At 39.3% G+C, this 18,642-nt stretch overlaps 1 pseudogene; it reads left to right on the top strand.

The window, feature by feature from the left end:
• Nucleotides 1-4,666: 4,666 nt before the first annotated feature.
• On the top strand, nucleotides 4,667-5,519 carry LOC125168675 (60S acidic ribosomal protein P0-like; annotated as a pseudogene).
• Nucleotides 5,520-18,642: the final 13,123 nt, after the last annotated feature.

Genomic DNA, 18,642 nt, shown 5'->3' with positions numbered 1-18,642 from the left:
AGTATGATTCTTCCAGACCAAAAAGGAGAAAGGAAGAGGGAACGGTTTTGCAGAGAGAGGAAGGAGGTGTGTGAGTCATGTGCATTTTGGGGGAAATGTGAACCTGGAGTCAGGAATGATTTGGGCAGTGGCGGACACCATCCACAGCAGGTCCAGGTAGCTGGGCTGTCACAGAGGAGACAGATGACAAAAGACTGAAAGAGAAGTTTGGGTTAGACTGCAGGAAGCCTCAAATGCCAGGCTGAGGAATTCTGATGGCATTCTTTCGGCGAAGGAGAACTGTGATCCTGATGTAGTGTAAAGAAATTCAGATGGGGAAATGGCATGAACATAGCTGTTCTGTGGAAAGATGAACACATGGATGAATCAAGCAAGGCAGGAAATAAATGGGACACAAGTCAGGAAGGTGTGGGAGGAAGTGAAGGAAGAAGATGTGCTTGTGGACTTTGGGCCAGCCCCTCTCTCTCCTTAGAAATGGACAGGCTAGGAGAAAGCCTGATTTGGAAGAGGGGTGGATAGTGACCAATCTCAACCATTTACATGGGGCAACGGGAAGAATCTCTATATGTAATCCTGAGGAAAGTGGAAAAGAATATCACTGCCTTGTAACTTACTTGCTAAAGATATTGAAAAAATATATCTGGGTTCAGATCCAGACCAGCATCATAGGGAACAATCCTATATTGTGAATTGTATCTTCCTGGGGTGGGAGTAGACTTCAGGTTTTTTCTGCTGTGCTATTCTGGGCCAGTGCCCTGAAGTCAGCGAATGTAGGCATAGAATCATATTTGCCCTGACTCATGTGGTTCTAGCATTTTCCTTTAGCAGTATTTCTAGATTCAAATTAGAGGAAGTGTCAGCTATCTGCTTGACTTGAACTTTAGTGATGCCTATTTTTCATTTTATTTCCCCAGCAGGAAAACTGAATATTGCAATAGGCTCCTCCCACTGCATAGATGTGGGTGTTTAGGTTTTGCAGACTTTGGGACCCACTTCCAGCCCCCTTACCAATCATAGATGCTTGCCTTTTATGATACTAAAACAAATGGATAATCATTTATTGTATGCCCTCAAATGTGAGGATGCCTCTTCACAAAGCTATTGTCATAACCTTTAAAGGTTTTGAAGGATGTCTTTTATTCTCTCCAACACACATTCATAAGACGCTAAATACATGTGTTTTTTTTCTCAGACCACAGACTTTTCAAAGACCACAGACTTATGTCTTATTTTGTCTCTTTGTCACCTTAAAATAAACTAGGAATTATAAATGACACCAAATATTTGGCTATTGTCAAAGCCCATCCACCAACGAGTTTTCAAAAGAACACAGATAGGATCCTCTTTCACTGGAAAACATCTTCTGAAGGCTAGAGTTACCAGCAAATTCCAAAAATAGATAAAAAATGAGATAATAGAATCTGGGTTGTCACCTCTTGTCCAATGGGATTATCTGATGTCTAATCATGGACAGATTGTGATTAATGTGATTGTGGATGGGACATTAATCCGATTCAGGAGGGAATCCAGTCAGATTTTCATCTGCTCCAAATGTGTAATTGGTTTGGAGGCAGCAACAAAGCAGCTTGTACCAGATTTTGCCGCATCACGGTGATGAGGTCTATTTTGATCAGCTTGAGTTATGGGCAATATAAATTATTTATAGCCACTTTAGACATGCCTTATACTTGTAAAGACCTTCAAAACAAAATAACATTCCTCTTGCTATTGTAGGAATCTCATTCAGCTGAATCTTGAAGCCCATAGCTTGTAAAAAGCAAGGGAGAGAAAAGATTATAGGCCAGTAGGCTCATCATCAAGTACTGACTGAACATTACAAGGAACCAGAGGTTGAACCAGACTATAGAGGAGGCCAACTGTTGCATACAGGATGGTCTTGGCCCAAAAGGATTTTGCTGTAGCTGAGAAGAGAGACCCAGACTCGGGAAAGCACAAGCATCCACAGAAAGCAGTATGTGGTGAGGATCATTCAAGCTGAGCATAAAGCAGAATTCCTTCTGAACTAGGCAAGTTTCATGAAAGTGGTGGGATTTGAGCTGGGTCTGTAAAGGAGAGAAAGCTTCCACTGTAGCCTGTGAGTGAGGAGGGAAAGTGCTGGGGGCAAAAGCTGGCATGCACATGAACACTGGGTACAAGGAAGGATGGTCTGGGTGGAGGGAAGGGGAGATACTATTATTTATTGAGCAGTTACTATGTGCTATGGATGGTTCTTTATTCATCTCCTTCATTCCTCGTGTATCAGCAGGGTGCTTTGGGCTAATAGAAAGCCCAGTTAAAAGTAATACCATAAACAGGAAATGAGCAGGCTCAAACAACAAGCACAGAGGTAGGGCAGACTGTACAGTTGGATGACCCAGGGCTTCAAAGGTGTCATCAGCAGGTTTTTTTCTGTTTCCCTGTTCTAGTGTCAAGAGACTCAGCTCCATCCTAGGGATGGTTCTTATGGTCACAGAATGGCTGCCAAAATACTTGGGACCATATACCTCCTTGTCTGTGACCAGCAGGAGAAGCTGGCTTTCTGGGGCTCTCACCAAAGGTCAAGAAAGCTTCTTTTCAGAATCTCCCAGAAAACCCATTTTCTGTTTGACCCAAACTGGCTTAGATATGCCTATTCCTGATCCAATAACTGATAAGGAGTCAGACTCCTTTGTTGGCTTAGACTAACTAGTACAGGCACATACACACCACCACTGGAGTGCTGATAAATGTTTAAGCAGAACTGGCTCTCTAGGAGCACCTGGGTGGCTCACTCAGTTGAGTGTCCAAGTTTGGCTCAGGTCATGATCTCTCAGTTCATTAGTTCAAGTCCCACATAGGGCTTTCTGCTGTCAGCCTGTCAGCAGACAGCCTCTGTCCCCACTCTCTGTGCCCCTCTCCTGCCTGTGCACTCCCAAAAATACATAAATATTAAAAAAAAACAACTGGCTCTCTAGGAAAGAACTTGTACATATACATATATGAGTATTATAAATTTATTTATATAAAGAAGTATAGCAAAGAATTTACAAATAATAATAAAATATGCAATACGCTGTACTGTAAATTCCATATAGCCAATTGATTCTTATAGAATGCTTTCAATGATTTTCACCAAACTTTTGCTAACTTATGATTGCATAATTAAGTAAGTAAATATCTTTCCTATAACCTAGCAATAAACAATTATAAAAATGTACTACAATTAATTTTTTTGAGAGAGGGGTAGAGAATGAAAGAGAGAGAATCTTAAGCAGGCTCCACACCCAGCATGGAGCCCGATGTGGGGTTAGATTTCATGACCCCGAGGTCATGACCTGAGCTGGAATCAAGAGTCAGACGCTTAACCAACTGAGCCACCCAGGCACCCCTACAATTAATATATTTTACATGAAAATGTTTAAAACCCTGGTGCTAAGTCAACAGGAAATGTAAAAAGTCTATGTGAAGAAAACTTTCTTGACTAGGGCCCGGTGGGGAAAAAAACAAAAAACCAAAACACATAGAGTACCAAAATATGGTCCAGTATACCATTATTTATATGATGTCAATTTTGCTCCAATTAATCTATAAATGTATAAATCTATAAATGTAGTTTGGCATGCCACAAATATAATTAAATTGCCAATGGAATTTGACATAATAATTCTAAAGATAAAATGAAAAAAGAAGTGTGTGAGAATAGTGAGGAAAGTTTATAAAAGAAGAGAAACGAGGGGTGTTTCTCCCTACTAGATATTCAAATGCATTATAAAGTTCTAATAATGAAAACAGTTTTATATTAAAGCAGAACTTGGCAGATTAAAAAAAATTAATGTTTACTTATTTTTGAGAGAAAAGGACAGAGCATGAGTAGGAGAGGGGCAGAGAGAGAGGGAGACACAGAATCTGAAGCAGGCTCCAGGCTCTGAGCTGTTAGCACAAAGGCTGACAATGGGGCTCAAACCCACAAGTGGGGAGATCATGACCTGAGCTGAAGTCAGACGCTTAACCTACTGAGCCACCTAGGTGCCTCAGAGATAGCAGGCAGATTTAATATAATGTATTGAAAAGACCAAAATCAAACTTTTGGTTTGATATGATTCAGGAGAAAGGCAAACAATTTTCAGTATATATTATTGGTACATTTGAAAAGAATTAGGTCAGACCTCTCTGCACCACATCATTTACCAGAACCTTCTTCAGATGGATTAAAAATTTAAATGTAGGGGCGCCTGGGTGGCGCAGTCGGTTAAGCGTCCAACTTCAGCCAGGTCACGATCTCGCGGTCCGTGAGTTCGAGCCCCGCGTCGGGCTCTGGGCTGATGGCTCAGAGCCTGGAGCCTGTTTCCGATTCTGTGTCTCCCTCTCTCTCTGCCCCTCACCCGTTCATGCTCTGTCTCTCTCTGTCCCAAAAATAAAATAAAAACGTTGGGAAAAAAAATTAAAAAAAAAATTTAAATGTAATGGCAAAAACACAAAGATAGTAGACTAAAATATATGTGACTCTTCCTGTAACCTTGGGATGAGGATGGGCCTTCCTAGTGGCACAATAAAGGTAGAGTTCAGGTGGGAAAGACCAATGGATTTGATCACATAATACTGCAATGATTGTTGTTCTTTCCAGGCATCCTCACGAGGGTGACATAGTCTTTAAACCCTGCATAGAAATCCCTGATGAACCACCATGATGCCCAAAGAAGACAGAGTGACCTGAAAGTCCAACTACTTCCTTAAGATAACCCAACTTAAGACCATCCAAAATGCTTCATTGTCGGAGCAGACAACATAGATTCCAAGCAATGCAGCAGATCCGCATATCCCTCAATGGGCAGGCTGTGGTGCTGATGGGCAAGAACACCGTGACGTGCAAGGCCATCTAAGGGCATCTGGAGAACAACCCAGCTCTAGGAGAAACTGTTGCCTCATATCTGGGGGGATTATGGGTTTTGTGTCATCAAGGAGGACCTCACTGAGAACAGGACATTCTGCTGACCAGTAAGGTGCCAGCTGCCACCCATGCTGGTGCCATAGCCCGAGAAGACCTCCTTCTTTCAGGCTTTAGCCATCACCACTAAAATCTCCTGGAGCACCACTAAAATGCAGCTGATTAAGACTGGACACAAGGTGGGAGCCAGCAAAGCCACACTGCTGAATATGCTGAAAATCTCCCCCTTCTCCTTTGGGCAGATCATCCAGCAGGTGTTTGACAATGGCAACCTTTGAAGTGTTTGACATCACAGAGGAAACTGCATTCCTGCTTCCTGGAGGTTGTCCTCAATGTTACCAGCACATGTCTATAGATAGGTTACCCAACTGTTGCATCAGCGCTCCATTCTATCATCAGTGGATGCAAATGGGTCCTGACTTTGTCTATGGAGACTGATTATACCTTCCCACTTGCTGAAAATGTCGAGGCCTTCTTGGTTAATCCATCTGCATTTGTGGCTGCTGCCCCTGTGGCCACAGCCCCAGCCAAAGTTGAAGCAACAGAAGAGTAAGAAGAATCCAATGAAGATCTGGGATTTTGTCTCTTTGACTGATCACCCAAAACAACCAATTGAGCCAACTTTATTTGTGAAACAAGAACCTAAAGTTTTACTTCTTTTACCAAAAAATGCAATGAATGTTTATTATTTATGACAAGTGGGATGGTGCCCTTACAGAAAAAGCCTTAATGTATTGATGAATTAAGTAATTAAGTCATTCTTCAAAACAAGAATGCTAACAAAAAAATGGGCTACAAAGAAGAAAAAATCATGATTAATTATACATGGAAAAATTATTGTCTCAGTACAAATTCAGTAGCTTAAAATAACACCCATTTATTATATCCCTGTTTCCATAACTCAAAATTCTGGGCATGGCTTAACTAGGTTCTCTGCTTGGGGTCTTACAAGGCTGAAATGAATGTGTTGGGTGGGCTGTGCCACACATAGGGAAGGATATGCTTCCAGGCTCCCAGACTGGTGGTAGAATTCATTTACTTGCAACTTTACTTCATGATAGCTTGCTTCTTCAAAGTCAGTAACACAACAAGAGAGAGAGAGAGACTGAGCAAGAGAGCAAGAGAATGAGATCAAAAGAGAATCTGTTGAGTCTCCATCTTCAGGCAGCCCTTTTAAAGGGTTCACCTAATTGAGTAAGGCCCACCTACTTTTGATGAACACAAAGTCAACTGATTAGAACTTCACTTACATCTGCAAAATCCTTTCATTTTTGCTATAGTTGTCAGAAAAAAGTTACAGCCATTCAAGGGGGAGGGGATTATACAGGGTTTAGATCTTTGGGGATTACCTTAAAGTGTACCCACCACATTAATAATGAATGAAAAGCAAATCAAAGCATGGGGAGGAGCCAAGATGGTGGAACAGCATGGAAGTTTCTTGTGTGTCTTGCGTCCATGAAATACAGCCAGACCAACACTAAACCATCTTACACACCTAAAAAACTGATTAGAGGGTTAACACAACAATCTGCACAACCTGAAGCACAGAATTCAGCAGAAAGAGAAAAAATTCATTTTTATTTTCAGTTTTTATTAAAAATATTTTTCTTTTTTATTACTATATTTTTACTTTTGTGTAAATTTTTTCAAATTCTGTTTTAGTTCCATCATTTTATTTTAGTCTACTTCAGTGTATTCACCCTTTCAAATTTTCAAACTATTTCCTTTTTTCTTTTTCTTTTTTTTCTTTTTTGTTTCTTTTCTTTTTCTTGAATGAAGAAAGAGAAAAACTTCATTTTTACTTTCAATTTCTATTAAAAATATTTTTATTTAATTTTTTTACTATGTTTTTTGCTTTCATGTAAATTTTTTCAAATTCTATTTTACTTCCATCATTTTATTTTAGTCTACTACAGTGTATTCATTTTTTTCAAATTTTCAAATGATTTTTTTTCTTTTTTAAATCTTTTTTCTCTTTTTTGCTTCTTTGCTTTTACTTGAATACAGAAAAAGAAAAAATTCATTTTTATTTTTAATTTTTATTAAAAATATTTTTCTTTAATTTTTTTCTACTATATTCTTTACTTTTGTGTATAGTTTTTCAAATTCTATTTTACTCCCATCATCTCATTTTAGTCTACTTCAGTGTATTCATTTTTTCAAATTCTCATACGATTTCCTTTTTTTTCTCCCCCCACCTTTTTTTCTCTAATCTGTCAAACCACTTTCAACACCCAGACCAAAACACACTTAGGATCTAGCATCATTTATTAGATTTGTGTGTGTGTGTGTGTGTGTGTGTGTTTAATTTTTAAATTTTAATATTTTTTAATTTAAATATTTTTTAATTTTAAGTTTTCTACCTCATGAATTCCTTTTCTCCCTTCAAAAATGACAAAACAAAGGAATTCACCCCAAAAGAAAGAGCATGAAGAAACGACAGCCAGGGACTTAACCAACACATATACAAGCAAGATGTCTGAACCAGAATTTAGAATCACGATAATAAGAATACTAGCTGGAGTCGAAAATAGATTAGAATCCCTTTCTGCAGAGATAAAGGAAGTAAAAACTAGCCAGGATGAAATAAAAAATGCTATAACTGAGGTGCAATCATGAATGGATGCTGCAGCAGCAAGGATGGATGAGGCAGAACAGAGAATCAATGATATAGAGGACAAACTTATGGAGAATAACCAAGCAGAAAAAAGGAGGGAGATTAAGGCAAAAGAGCATGATTTGAGAATTAGAGAAATCAGTGACTCATTAAAAAGGAACAACCTCAGAATCATAGGGGTGCCAGAAGAGGAAGAGAGAGAAGTAGGGGTAGAAGGTTTATGTGAGCAAATCAGAGCAGAAAACTTTCCTAACCTGGGAAAAAACACAGATATCAAGATCCAAGAAGCACAGAAGACTCCCATTAGATTCAACAAAAACCGACCATCAGTAAGGCATATCATAGTCAAATTCACAAAATACTCAGGCAAGGAGAGAATCATGAAAGCAGCAAGGGAAGGTCCTTAACCTACAAGGGAAGACAGATCAGGTTTGCAGCAGACCTATCCACAGAAACTTGGCAGGCCAGAAAGGAGTAGCAGGATATATTCAGTGTGTTAAATCAGAAAAATATGCAGCCAAGAATTCTTTATCCAGCAAGGCTGTCATTCAAAATAGGAGAGATAAAAAGTTTCCCAAACAAAAATTAAAAGAGTTTGTGACCACTAAACCAGCCCTGCCAGAAATGTTAAGGGGGACTCTCTGAGGGGAGAAAAGATTAAAAAAAAAAAAAATATATATATATATATATATATATCAAAAGCAACAAAGATTAGAAAGGACCAGAGAACACCACCAGAAACTCCAACTCTACAAGCATCACAATGGCAATAAATTCATATCTTTCAGTACTCATTCTAAATGTCAGTGGACTCAATGGTCCAATGAAAAGACCTAGGGTAACAGAATGGATAAGAAAACAAGATCCATCTATAAGCTGTTTACAAGAGACCCACTTTAGACCTAAAGACACCTTCAGATTGAAAATAAGGGGATGGAGTACCATCTATAATGCTAATGGTCAACAAAAGAAAGCTGGAGTAGCCACACTTATATCAGACAATCTAGACTTCAGAAAAGACTGTATCAAGAGATGCAGAAGGGCGTTATATCATAATCATGGGGTGTATCCACCAAGAAGACCTAACAATTGTAAACATTTATGTGCCAAATGTGGGAGAACCCAAATATATAAATCAATAAATCACAAACATAAAGAAACTCATCGATAGTAATACCATAACAGTAAGAGACTTCAACACCCCACTCACAGCAATGGACAAATCATCTAATCAAAAAATCAACAAGGAAACAATGGCTTTGAATGACACACTGGACCAGATGGACTTAACAGATCTATTCAGAACATTTCATCCTAAAGCAGCAGGATATACATTCTTCTCCACTGCACATGGAACGTTCTCCAGAATAGACCACACCCTGGGACACAAATCAGCCCTCAGCAAGTACAAAAAGATCGAGATCATACAGTGCATATGTTCAGACCACAATGCTATGAACCTCGAAATCAACCACAAGAAAAAATTTGTAAAGGTAACAAATACTTGGAGACTGAAGAACATCCTACTAAAGAATGAATGGGCTAACAAAGAAGTTAAAGAGGAAATTTAAAAGTATACGGAAGCCAATGAAAATGCTAACACCACAACCCAAAACCTCTGGGATGCAGCAAAGGCAGTCATGAGAGGAAAGGATATAGCAATCCAGGTCTTCCTAAAGAAGGAAGAAAGATCTCAGATACACAACCTAACCTTACACCTTAAAGAGCTGGAAAAAGAACAGCAAATAAAACCCAAAACCACCAGAAGACAAGAAATAATAAAGATTAGAGCAGAAATTAATGCTATCGAAACCAAAAAAACAGAACAGATCAATGAAACCAGAAGCTGGTTCTTTGAAAGAATTAACAAAACTGATAAACCACTAGCCAATTTGATCAAAAATAAAAAAGGAAAGGACCCAAATAAATAAAATCAAGAATGAAAGAGAAGAGATCACAACCAACACAGCAGAAATAAAAGCAATAATAAGAGAATATTATGAGCAATTATATGCCAACAAATGGGCAATCTGGAAGAAAGGGACAAATTCCTAGAAACATATACACTACCAAAACTGAAACAGGAAGAAATAGAAAATTTGAACAGACCTATAACCAGTAAGGAAATCAAATCAATAATCAAAAATCTCCCAAAAAACAAGAGTCCAGGGCCAGATGGTTTTCCAGGGGAATTCTACCAAACATCTAAGGAAGAGTTAACACCTATTCTCTTGAAGCTGTTCCAAAATATAGAAATGGAAGGAAAACTTCCAAACTCTTTCTGTGAAGACAGCATTACCTTGATTCCAAAACCAGAGACCCCACTAAAAAAGAGAACTATAGACCAATTTCCCTGATGAACATGGATGCAAAAATCCTCAACAAGATACTAACCAAGCGGATCCAACGATACATTAAAAAAATTATTCACCACGACCAAGTGGGATTTATATCTGGGATGCAGGCTGGTTCAATATCCACAAAACAATTAACGTGATTCATCACATCAATAAAAGAAAGGACAAGAACCATATGATCCTCTCAAGAGATACAGAGAAAGAATTTGACAAAATACAGCATCCTTTCTTGATAAAAACCCTCAAGAAAGTAGGGATAGAAGGATCATACCTCAAGATCATAAAAGCCACATATGAATGACCCAATGCTAATATCATCCTCAATGGGGAAAAACTGAGAGCTTTCCCCCCAAGGTCAGGAACAAGACAGGGATGTCCACTCTCACCACTATTATTCAACATAGTGTTGGAAGTCTTAGCCTGTGCAATCAGACAACACAAAGAAATAAAAGGCATCCAAATCAGCCAGGAGGAGGTCAAACTTGCACTCTTCACAGATGACATGATACTCTATATGGAAAACCCACAAGATTCCACCAAAAAACTGCTAGAACTGATTCATGAATTCAGCAAAGTTGCAGGATATAAAATCAACACACAGGAATTGGTTGCATTCCTATACACCAACAATGAAGTGACAGAAAGAGAAATCAAGGAATCGATCCCATTTACGGTTGCACAAAAAACCATAAAATACCTAGGAATAAATCTAACCAAAGAGGTGAAAAACCTATATGCTGAAAACGATAGAGAGCTTTTGAAAGAAACTGAAGACACAAAAAAATGGAAAAAGATTCCATGCTCCTGGATAGGAAGAACAAATATGGTTAAAATGTCGATACTACCCAAAGCAATCTACATATTCAATTCAATCCCTATCAAAATAACACCAGCATTCTTCACAAAGCTAGAACAAATAATCTTAAAATTTGTATGTCATCAGAAAAGACCCTGAATAGCCAAAACGATCTTGAAAAAGAAAACCAAAGCAGGAGGCATCACAATCCCAGACTTCAAGCTATACTACAAAGCTGTAATCCTCAAGACAGTATGGTACTGGCCCAAGAACAGACACTCAGATCAATGGAACAGAACAGAGAAACCAGAAATGGACCCACAAATGTATGGCCAACTAATCTTTGACAAAGCAGGAAAGAATATCCAATGGATTCAAGACAGTCTCTTCAGCAAGTGGTGCTGGGAAAACTGGACAGCAACATGCAGAAGAATGAACCTGGACCACTTTCTTACACCATACACAAAAATAAACTCAAAATGGTTAAAAGATCCAAATGTAAGACAGGAAGCCATCAAAATCCTTGAGGAGAAAGCAGGCAAAAACCTCTTTGATCTTGCCCGCAGCAACTTCCTGCTCAACAAGTCTCCAGAGGCAAGGGAAACAAAAACAAAAATGAACTACGGGAACCTCATCAAAATAAAAACTTCTGCACAGTGAAGGAAACAATCAGCAAAACTAAAAGGCAACAGACAGAATGGGAGAAGATATTGCAAACGACACATCAGATAAAGGGTTAGTATCCAAAATCTACAAAGAACTTATCAAACTCAACAGCCAAAAAACAAATAATCCAGTGAAGAAATGGACAAAAGACATGAATAGACACTTCTCCAAAGAAGACATCCAGATGGCCAACTGACACATGAAAAAAATGCTCAACTTCACTCATCATCAGGGAAATACAAATCAAAACCATAATGAGATACCACCTCACACCTGTCAGAATGGCTCACATTAACGACTCAGGCAACAACAGATGTTGGTGAGGACGCGGAGAAAGAGGATCTCTTTTGCATTGTTGATGGGAATGCAAGCTGGTGCAGCCACTCTGGAAAACAATATGGAGGTTCCTCAAAAAACTAAACATAGAACTACCCTACGACCCAGCAATTGCACTACTAGGCATTTATCCAAGGGATACAGATGTGCTGTTTCGAAGGGACACATGTACCCCCATGTTTATAGCAGCACTATCAACAATAGCCAAGGTATGGAAAGAGCCCAAATGTCCCTCAATGGATGAATGGATAAAGAAGATGTGGTATATATGTACAATGGAGTATTACTTGGCAATCAAAAAGAATGAAATCTTGCCATTTGCAACTACGTGGATGGAACTGGAGGGTATTATGCTAAGTGAAATTAGTCAGCCAGAGAAAGACAAACATCCTATGACTTCACTCATATGAGGACTTTAAGAGACAAAACAGATGAACATAAGGGAAGGGAAACAAAAATAATACAAAAACAGGGAGGGGGACAAAACAGAAGAGACTCATAAGTATGGAGAACAAACCGAGGGTTACTGGAGGGGTTGTGGGAGGCGGGGTGGGCTAAATGGGTAAGGGGCACTAAGGAATTTACTCCTGAAATCATTGTTGCACTATATGCTAACTAATCTGGATGTAAATTTAAAAAAATTAAATTAAATTAAAAAAGAATAAAAGCAAATTAAAGCATCATGAACGTTCATTTTTGGCATCTCACACTGGCAAAGATTTAAAAAAACAAAAACTAAAAATTCCCAGTGTTGGCAAAGTGTGAGAAAACCAGCCCTATCTCCCTATTGGAGGGAGTGTTGAAGGTTACAACATTCTGAAAAGGCACAACAATCTGAAATGCAGTTTGGCAAAACTCACCAAAGCTTAAAACTCTGCAGTCTTTTTGACACAGTAAACCTTCTACTAGAAACTATTCATGGAAATACTTATGGATAATGTACACAAAGATTTAATCTTGAGGTTGTACACTGCAGCTTTATTTATAATACCAAAATTTTTTTTTTAAAGAAGAGGGGGATAAAAATGAACAAAAGTAAAACACTGGTTAAATAAATTGTGGTAAATCCACATAATGGAAGTGAGCTGAATCACACTGTGTTTTACAGTTTGAGCTCCAGTGCCGGGTACTGCTGGTCAGAATCCAGGCTCTACCACTCAGCGGCTCTGTACAATGAGAATATATTGTAACCTATCTGAGCCTCAGTTACAAAGATGGAATAATAACAGTACCCACCTTGGGGCTACTGGGTAGCTTAGTCAGTTAAGCATCCAACTCTTGATCTCAGCTCAAGCCTTGATATCAGGGTCATAAGTTTGAGCCCTGCCTGGGGTTCTGTGCTGGACATGGAGCCTACTTAATAAAACAATGTTTTTAAATAACAGTACCCACATCAGAGGGCTGTTGTGAGGATTAAATGGCTCACACATGTCACTGTTATACCAAGTCAGTACTTAATTGTGGAGAAGGAGAAGGTGGGGTGGGGGGATGAGGTATGGTGAAATTACCAAACAGCTTATACAAAATAACTCCATTTTTGTTTAAAAAATTCAATGATAAACTCAGCAAATGGAATAGAAGGTCATCTTTCAGACTGCTTATTTTCTCTGAGAAGTGGTATTACAGAGGATTTCCATTTTCTCCTTTGTGAGTTTTTAAATTTACCAGTTGTCCTATACTATATACTTATGACTTTAGAGGGAAAGTATCCAAACTGATTTTTTTAAATGTTTATTTATTTTTGAGAGAGAGATAGACAGGAGCACAAGCAAGGAAGGGGCAGAGAGAGAGGGAGACACAGAATCCAAAGCAGGTCCCAGGCTCTGTGCTGACAGCTCAGCTTGGGGTCCAAACTCACACTCCATGAGATCATAACCTGAGCCAAAGTCGGACACTTAACCCACTGAACCACCCAAGCACCCCATGATTTTTTTTAAAGAAAGGAAAAGTAAGCCCTGAATGATTAAGAAGGCTTCAAGAATGAGGTGGGGATTGAATGGGTATTACAATGGTTCTCAGACTTTTGGAATTCAAGATCTAAGAAAAAAAAAAATAGAGACGTCACATGGGACTGCCACTATTCCATGTTGCCAAGTGAGACATGTTTTAAAAAGCTACTATCTACTACCATCACTTCATATGAAACATACTAAACTAACACTGAAAAAAAAAAAAGGAAAAAAGAAAAGCCTAGTTTCAGAATAGTCCTTTCCACTGAGTTTTGTGGAAAACTCACTACATTTTTAAAATTGTTGTCATTTAACTGAAAAACGCTAAAAACTTCATCTTGGGCTGAAGATTGGGAACCACCGGGGTAGAGTGTGGGAAATGAAATTGGTCAACAAACAGCAGGCACTGGCAGCAAAGCAGGGAGGCAGCATTGTGGGTAATGCGGAAGGTCTGGCCTCTCTGCTCGGCCCCAAGGCTCTCATTACATTTTCATGGCGTGTGAGGTGAGTATGAAGACTCCTAGGGTTCAAGTGATGATTTCATTCTCAGGGATTCTAATGAAGATTACTTGAAATCCCTCTTCTTTTTCTTTTTCTTTTTTTAAAAATTATTTATTTATTTATTTATTTATTTATTTATTTATTTAAAAATTTTTACATCCAGATTAGTTAGCATATAGTGCAACAATGATTTCAGGAGTAAATTCCTTAGTGCCCCTTACCCATTTAGCCCACCCCGCCTCCCACAACCCCTCCAGTAACCCTCGGTTTGTTCTCCATACTTATGAGTCTCTTCTGTTTTGTCCCCCTCCCTGTTTTTGTATTATTTTTGTTTCCCTTCCCTTATGTTCATCTGTTTTGTCTCTTAAAGTCCTCATATGAGTGAAGTCATAGGATGTTTGTCTTTCTCTGGCTGACTAATTTCACTTAGCATAATACCCTCCAGTTCCATCCACGTAGTTGCAAATGGCAAGATTTCATTCTTTTTGATTGCCAAGTAATACTCCATTGTACATATATACCACATCTTCTTTATCCATTCATCCATTGAGGGACATTTGGGCTCTTTCCATACCTTGGCTATTGTTGATAGTGCTGCTATAAACATGGGGGTACATGTGTCCCTTCGAAACAGCACATCTGTATCCCTTGGATAAATGCCTAGTAGTGCAATTGCTGGGTCGTAGGGTAGTTCTATGTTTAGTTTTTTGAGGAACCTCCATATTGTTTTCCAGAGTGGCTGCACCAGCTTGCATTCCCATCAACAATGCAAAAGAGATCCTCTTTCTCCGCGTCCTCACCAACATCTGTTGTTGCCTGAGTCGTTAATGTGAGCCATTCTGACAGGTGTGAGGTGGTATCTCATTATGGTTTTGATTTGTATTTCCCTGATGATGAGTGAAGTTGAGCATTTTTTTCATGTGTCAGTTGGCCATCTGGATGTCTTCTTTGGAGAAGTGTCTATTCATGTCTTTTGTCCATTTCTTCACTGGATTATTTGTTTTTTGGCTGTTGAGTTTGATAAGTTCTTTGTAGATTTTGGATACTAACCCTTTATCTGATGTGTCGTTTGCAATATCTTCTCCCATTCTGTCTGTTGCCTTTTAGTTTTGCTGATTGTTTCCTTCACTGTGCAGAAGCTTTTTATTGAAATCCCTTTTCTAAGCACTGAGAATACATCTGTGAATAACACAGACATAATCCCTACTCTTTCTCATGAAGGAGGAGACTAAGGGACAAGTGTATTTCCTTAAATCTATGGGAGCAGAGATGGTATGAGTCTCCTCTCCTCCATCTTCTGCAGGTGGAGAACCTCAGGCTCAGCAAACAGCTACTGAACCACAGAGTCTTCAGGTGCCCTTGAAGGCCGGTCCAGGGCATTACAGGGAAGGACGGTCATCCAGTGGGACTTCAGATTGTATCTCTTGGGTACCGGTAGGTTCTTCTGCACCAGCAAACCTTTTAGTATTCATTTCTATCTATGGATATATTGGAAAGATATGCATGTTTTATCATGCTCAGAATAAGAGTTCAATATTTATGTATAAATCTCAAGCTTCACTTCAGCATTATGAAGACTGGCAAAATGCATGGCTAATTCGATAATGTAGGCAAATTTCTTGGCCATTAATCCCATGAATCATACATGTCTCCTCTAAGAGTCTGAAATCTGAATATTTTAGCACAAGTATGAGGAGAGGAAAAGCTCACTAATTGGGACAAACCAGGAGAAGCTCAGAGTGCATTCTAGAAGATGTGAAAGTCAAGGTCACCTTCTTATATAATCTATACATATCTGTATATACATTATATTAAACATCAAGAAAATTGACAGTGGATGAGTCATTGCCAAAGAGAGGTCCCATGTTAGTTGCTTTCACATGGAATTAAGAAGGCCATGACTTTAGAACCTTTTTTATTAGTGTGCCTATAGATGCAGCTAATGTCTGAAAGAATAATTTTGGAAAATAACCACCTTTAAACGATGATAAATACCATCAGTTTGCTTATTACACCTTTTTCTCACATATGATTATAATGTCTTTACTTCAGCTAGGATTCTTATTATAAATTCTCAGCCTCTAAACTGAAATTTGCAGAGTCTTCCAGCTTGTAATTGTCACATTTGGGGAGAGTTTCTCAACATTCCCAAGTGGGAATTACTTGGATTGTGTCTATATTAGTAAGATTAGCAAGATCTCTGAATTCATGACCCTGAGACGAAGACCTGAGCTGAGATCAAGAGTCAGATGCTTAACTGACTGAACCATCCAGGCTCCCCAACAAGATCTCTTTTTATAAAGTATTTGTGTTTCTTATGAGGAGAAAACATATGTCTTAAGCACTTACTATGAGCTTCTAAATTGGAAGCTCTTGAGGGTGAGGACTATGCCTATTTTATGCCTCCTGGGCCCATAATAGAGCCTGCATATAACTGCTCAATAAATGGTTGTTGAAGTCGTGGTGTCCAGGTGTCCCTTCTTAGGTGGTAGCGAGCTTCCACGGTGGCCTCCAGTGACACCTGCCTCCTGTTATTTTCACCCTGGCATAGTCCTCTTTCACACTGTAGCAGGGTTGATTAGTCTTACCAGTGGAATATGGCAGTCATGATGGTGTGTTACTACCAAGCTTAGGCTATAAAGGACTTCAGCTTACATCTTGGTATCTCTATCTCACTGCTCCCTGCCTTTAGGAAAAAGCCACATGGATAGATCCCTGTGGTGCGGAAATGAAGCCTCCTGCCAACAGCTACACAGGTGAACTTGGAAGTGATTCCCCGACCCTACATAATTCTTCAGAGACTACGGGCATAGCCAATAGTTTGTAATCTTGTGAGAAAGTCTGAGCCAGAACCACCCAGCGGAGCCATTCGGTGATTCCCTACCCCTCAGAAACTGTAAGATAATAAATGTTGTTTCAAGCTGCTAACTGTGGAGGGTAACTTGCTACACAGCAGTAGATAATTACTACAACATGAAATCCCACACATTTCTCACCAAAACCCTATGATGAAGGTAATGACAGCACCTTCTGATCAATGAAGATACAGAGTCAGTGAAATCAAGGAACTTGTCTAAGATGTCGTGAATATAAACCCAGGTCAGACACCTGCTATCTCTCAGAGAACAAAAATATCACATTTCCCTAGCCCAAATAATCTTACTTTTAAAGTCCATCACTCTGTTATCATTTGGGATTTTTGACATCTGGTAATAATAAGGGCAGTGATTATTGAAAATATACCAAGGGAACCTGTTTGCATAACCCATTAACATTCAAGGTTTCATGGTCGTGATTTCCAAGTAGAGAAATGACAACACATTGGAAGGAACAGATGAATTGAAAGGAGAATCTGAAAGTGGCATAGTTAAAATCATGTGTAGGTATTTTTAGCACAAAGAAAGAAGTCCTGTTTTGGCAGACACTGCTAAAACATAGGGCCATTTTCAGGTGCTGTATTTAGAAAATCAGCTAATGTCATAGCAAAATGATTGCTTGTTGAGAACACAGATGAGCCTTGAAAAAATGAAGGAGATTTTAAGAACATAGGCCCATTTCTATGTGGCCCTTATTGAAGCAGAGGAGGGGACCACTGAGAAGCAGGACTCTGGGGTCCAATCTCCATCAGCCTCCAATTTTAAGTGAAAAAGTGGGTCTGCTGTGCAAACACAGCTTCACGACAAATCCTTGGATGTCTTTTTCTTCTAGCCAGACTGCTGCCCCTAAAATACTCCTGTACAGAAGTTCTGGGGAAGCTTTGGGGAGCATCAAATTTGAGCCATATAGATAGATACAGAGAGGACTGAGGGGTGTTAAGCATATTAAATTAAGATGTGAAGCAATGATTCTCATTCATGGAGTCCTGAAACACTGGTGGGTCGAGGTTGGTGTGTGAGGTGTGTACAAGACCTATGCAATTATTGATTAAATTACTGGCTTTTTCATTTTTTTTTAAACATTTATTTATTTTTGAGACAGAGCATGAACAGGGGAGGGGCAGAGAGAGAGGGAGACACAGAATCGGAAACAGGCTCCAGGCTCTGAGCCATCAGCCCAGAGCCCGACACGGGGCTCGAACCCATGGACCGCGAGATCGTGACCTGAGCTGAAGTCGGACGCTTAACCGACTGCGCCACCCAGGCGCCCCGATTACTGGCTTTTTCAAATGATTTTTTAAAACAGAAAACAAACAGGAGAACTTATCATAACATCTTTTACCCTCATGTGTGATGTGTGTGTGTGATGTGTGTGTAACTATGTTGTGTATCTATAGCTTATGCAATTTACACACTTAAAGTGTACAGTTCGATGGGTTTTCATGTACTCAGAGTTGTGGGACCATCACCACAGCCAATCTTAGATATTTTTATTACCCCCCCCAAAGAAGTCCATACCCATTAGCAGTCACTCCCCATTCCTCATTCCCCTCTCAGCCTTAGGCAACCTACTCATCTACTTTTTATCTCTACAGATTTGCCTACTCTGGACATTTCCAT

This window comes from Prionailurus viverrinus, chromosome B3, assembly GCF_022837055.1.
Source record: "Prionailurus viverrinus isolate Anna chromosome B3, UM_Priviv_1.0, whole genome shotgun sequence".
Lineage (NCBI taxonomy): Eukaryota > Metazoa > Chordata > Mammalia > Carnivora > Felidae > Prionailurus > Prionailurus viverrinus.
The sequence above is the reverse complement of the archived record's forward strand: the minus strand, read 5'-3'. Positions and strand labels throughout refer to the sequence as shown.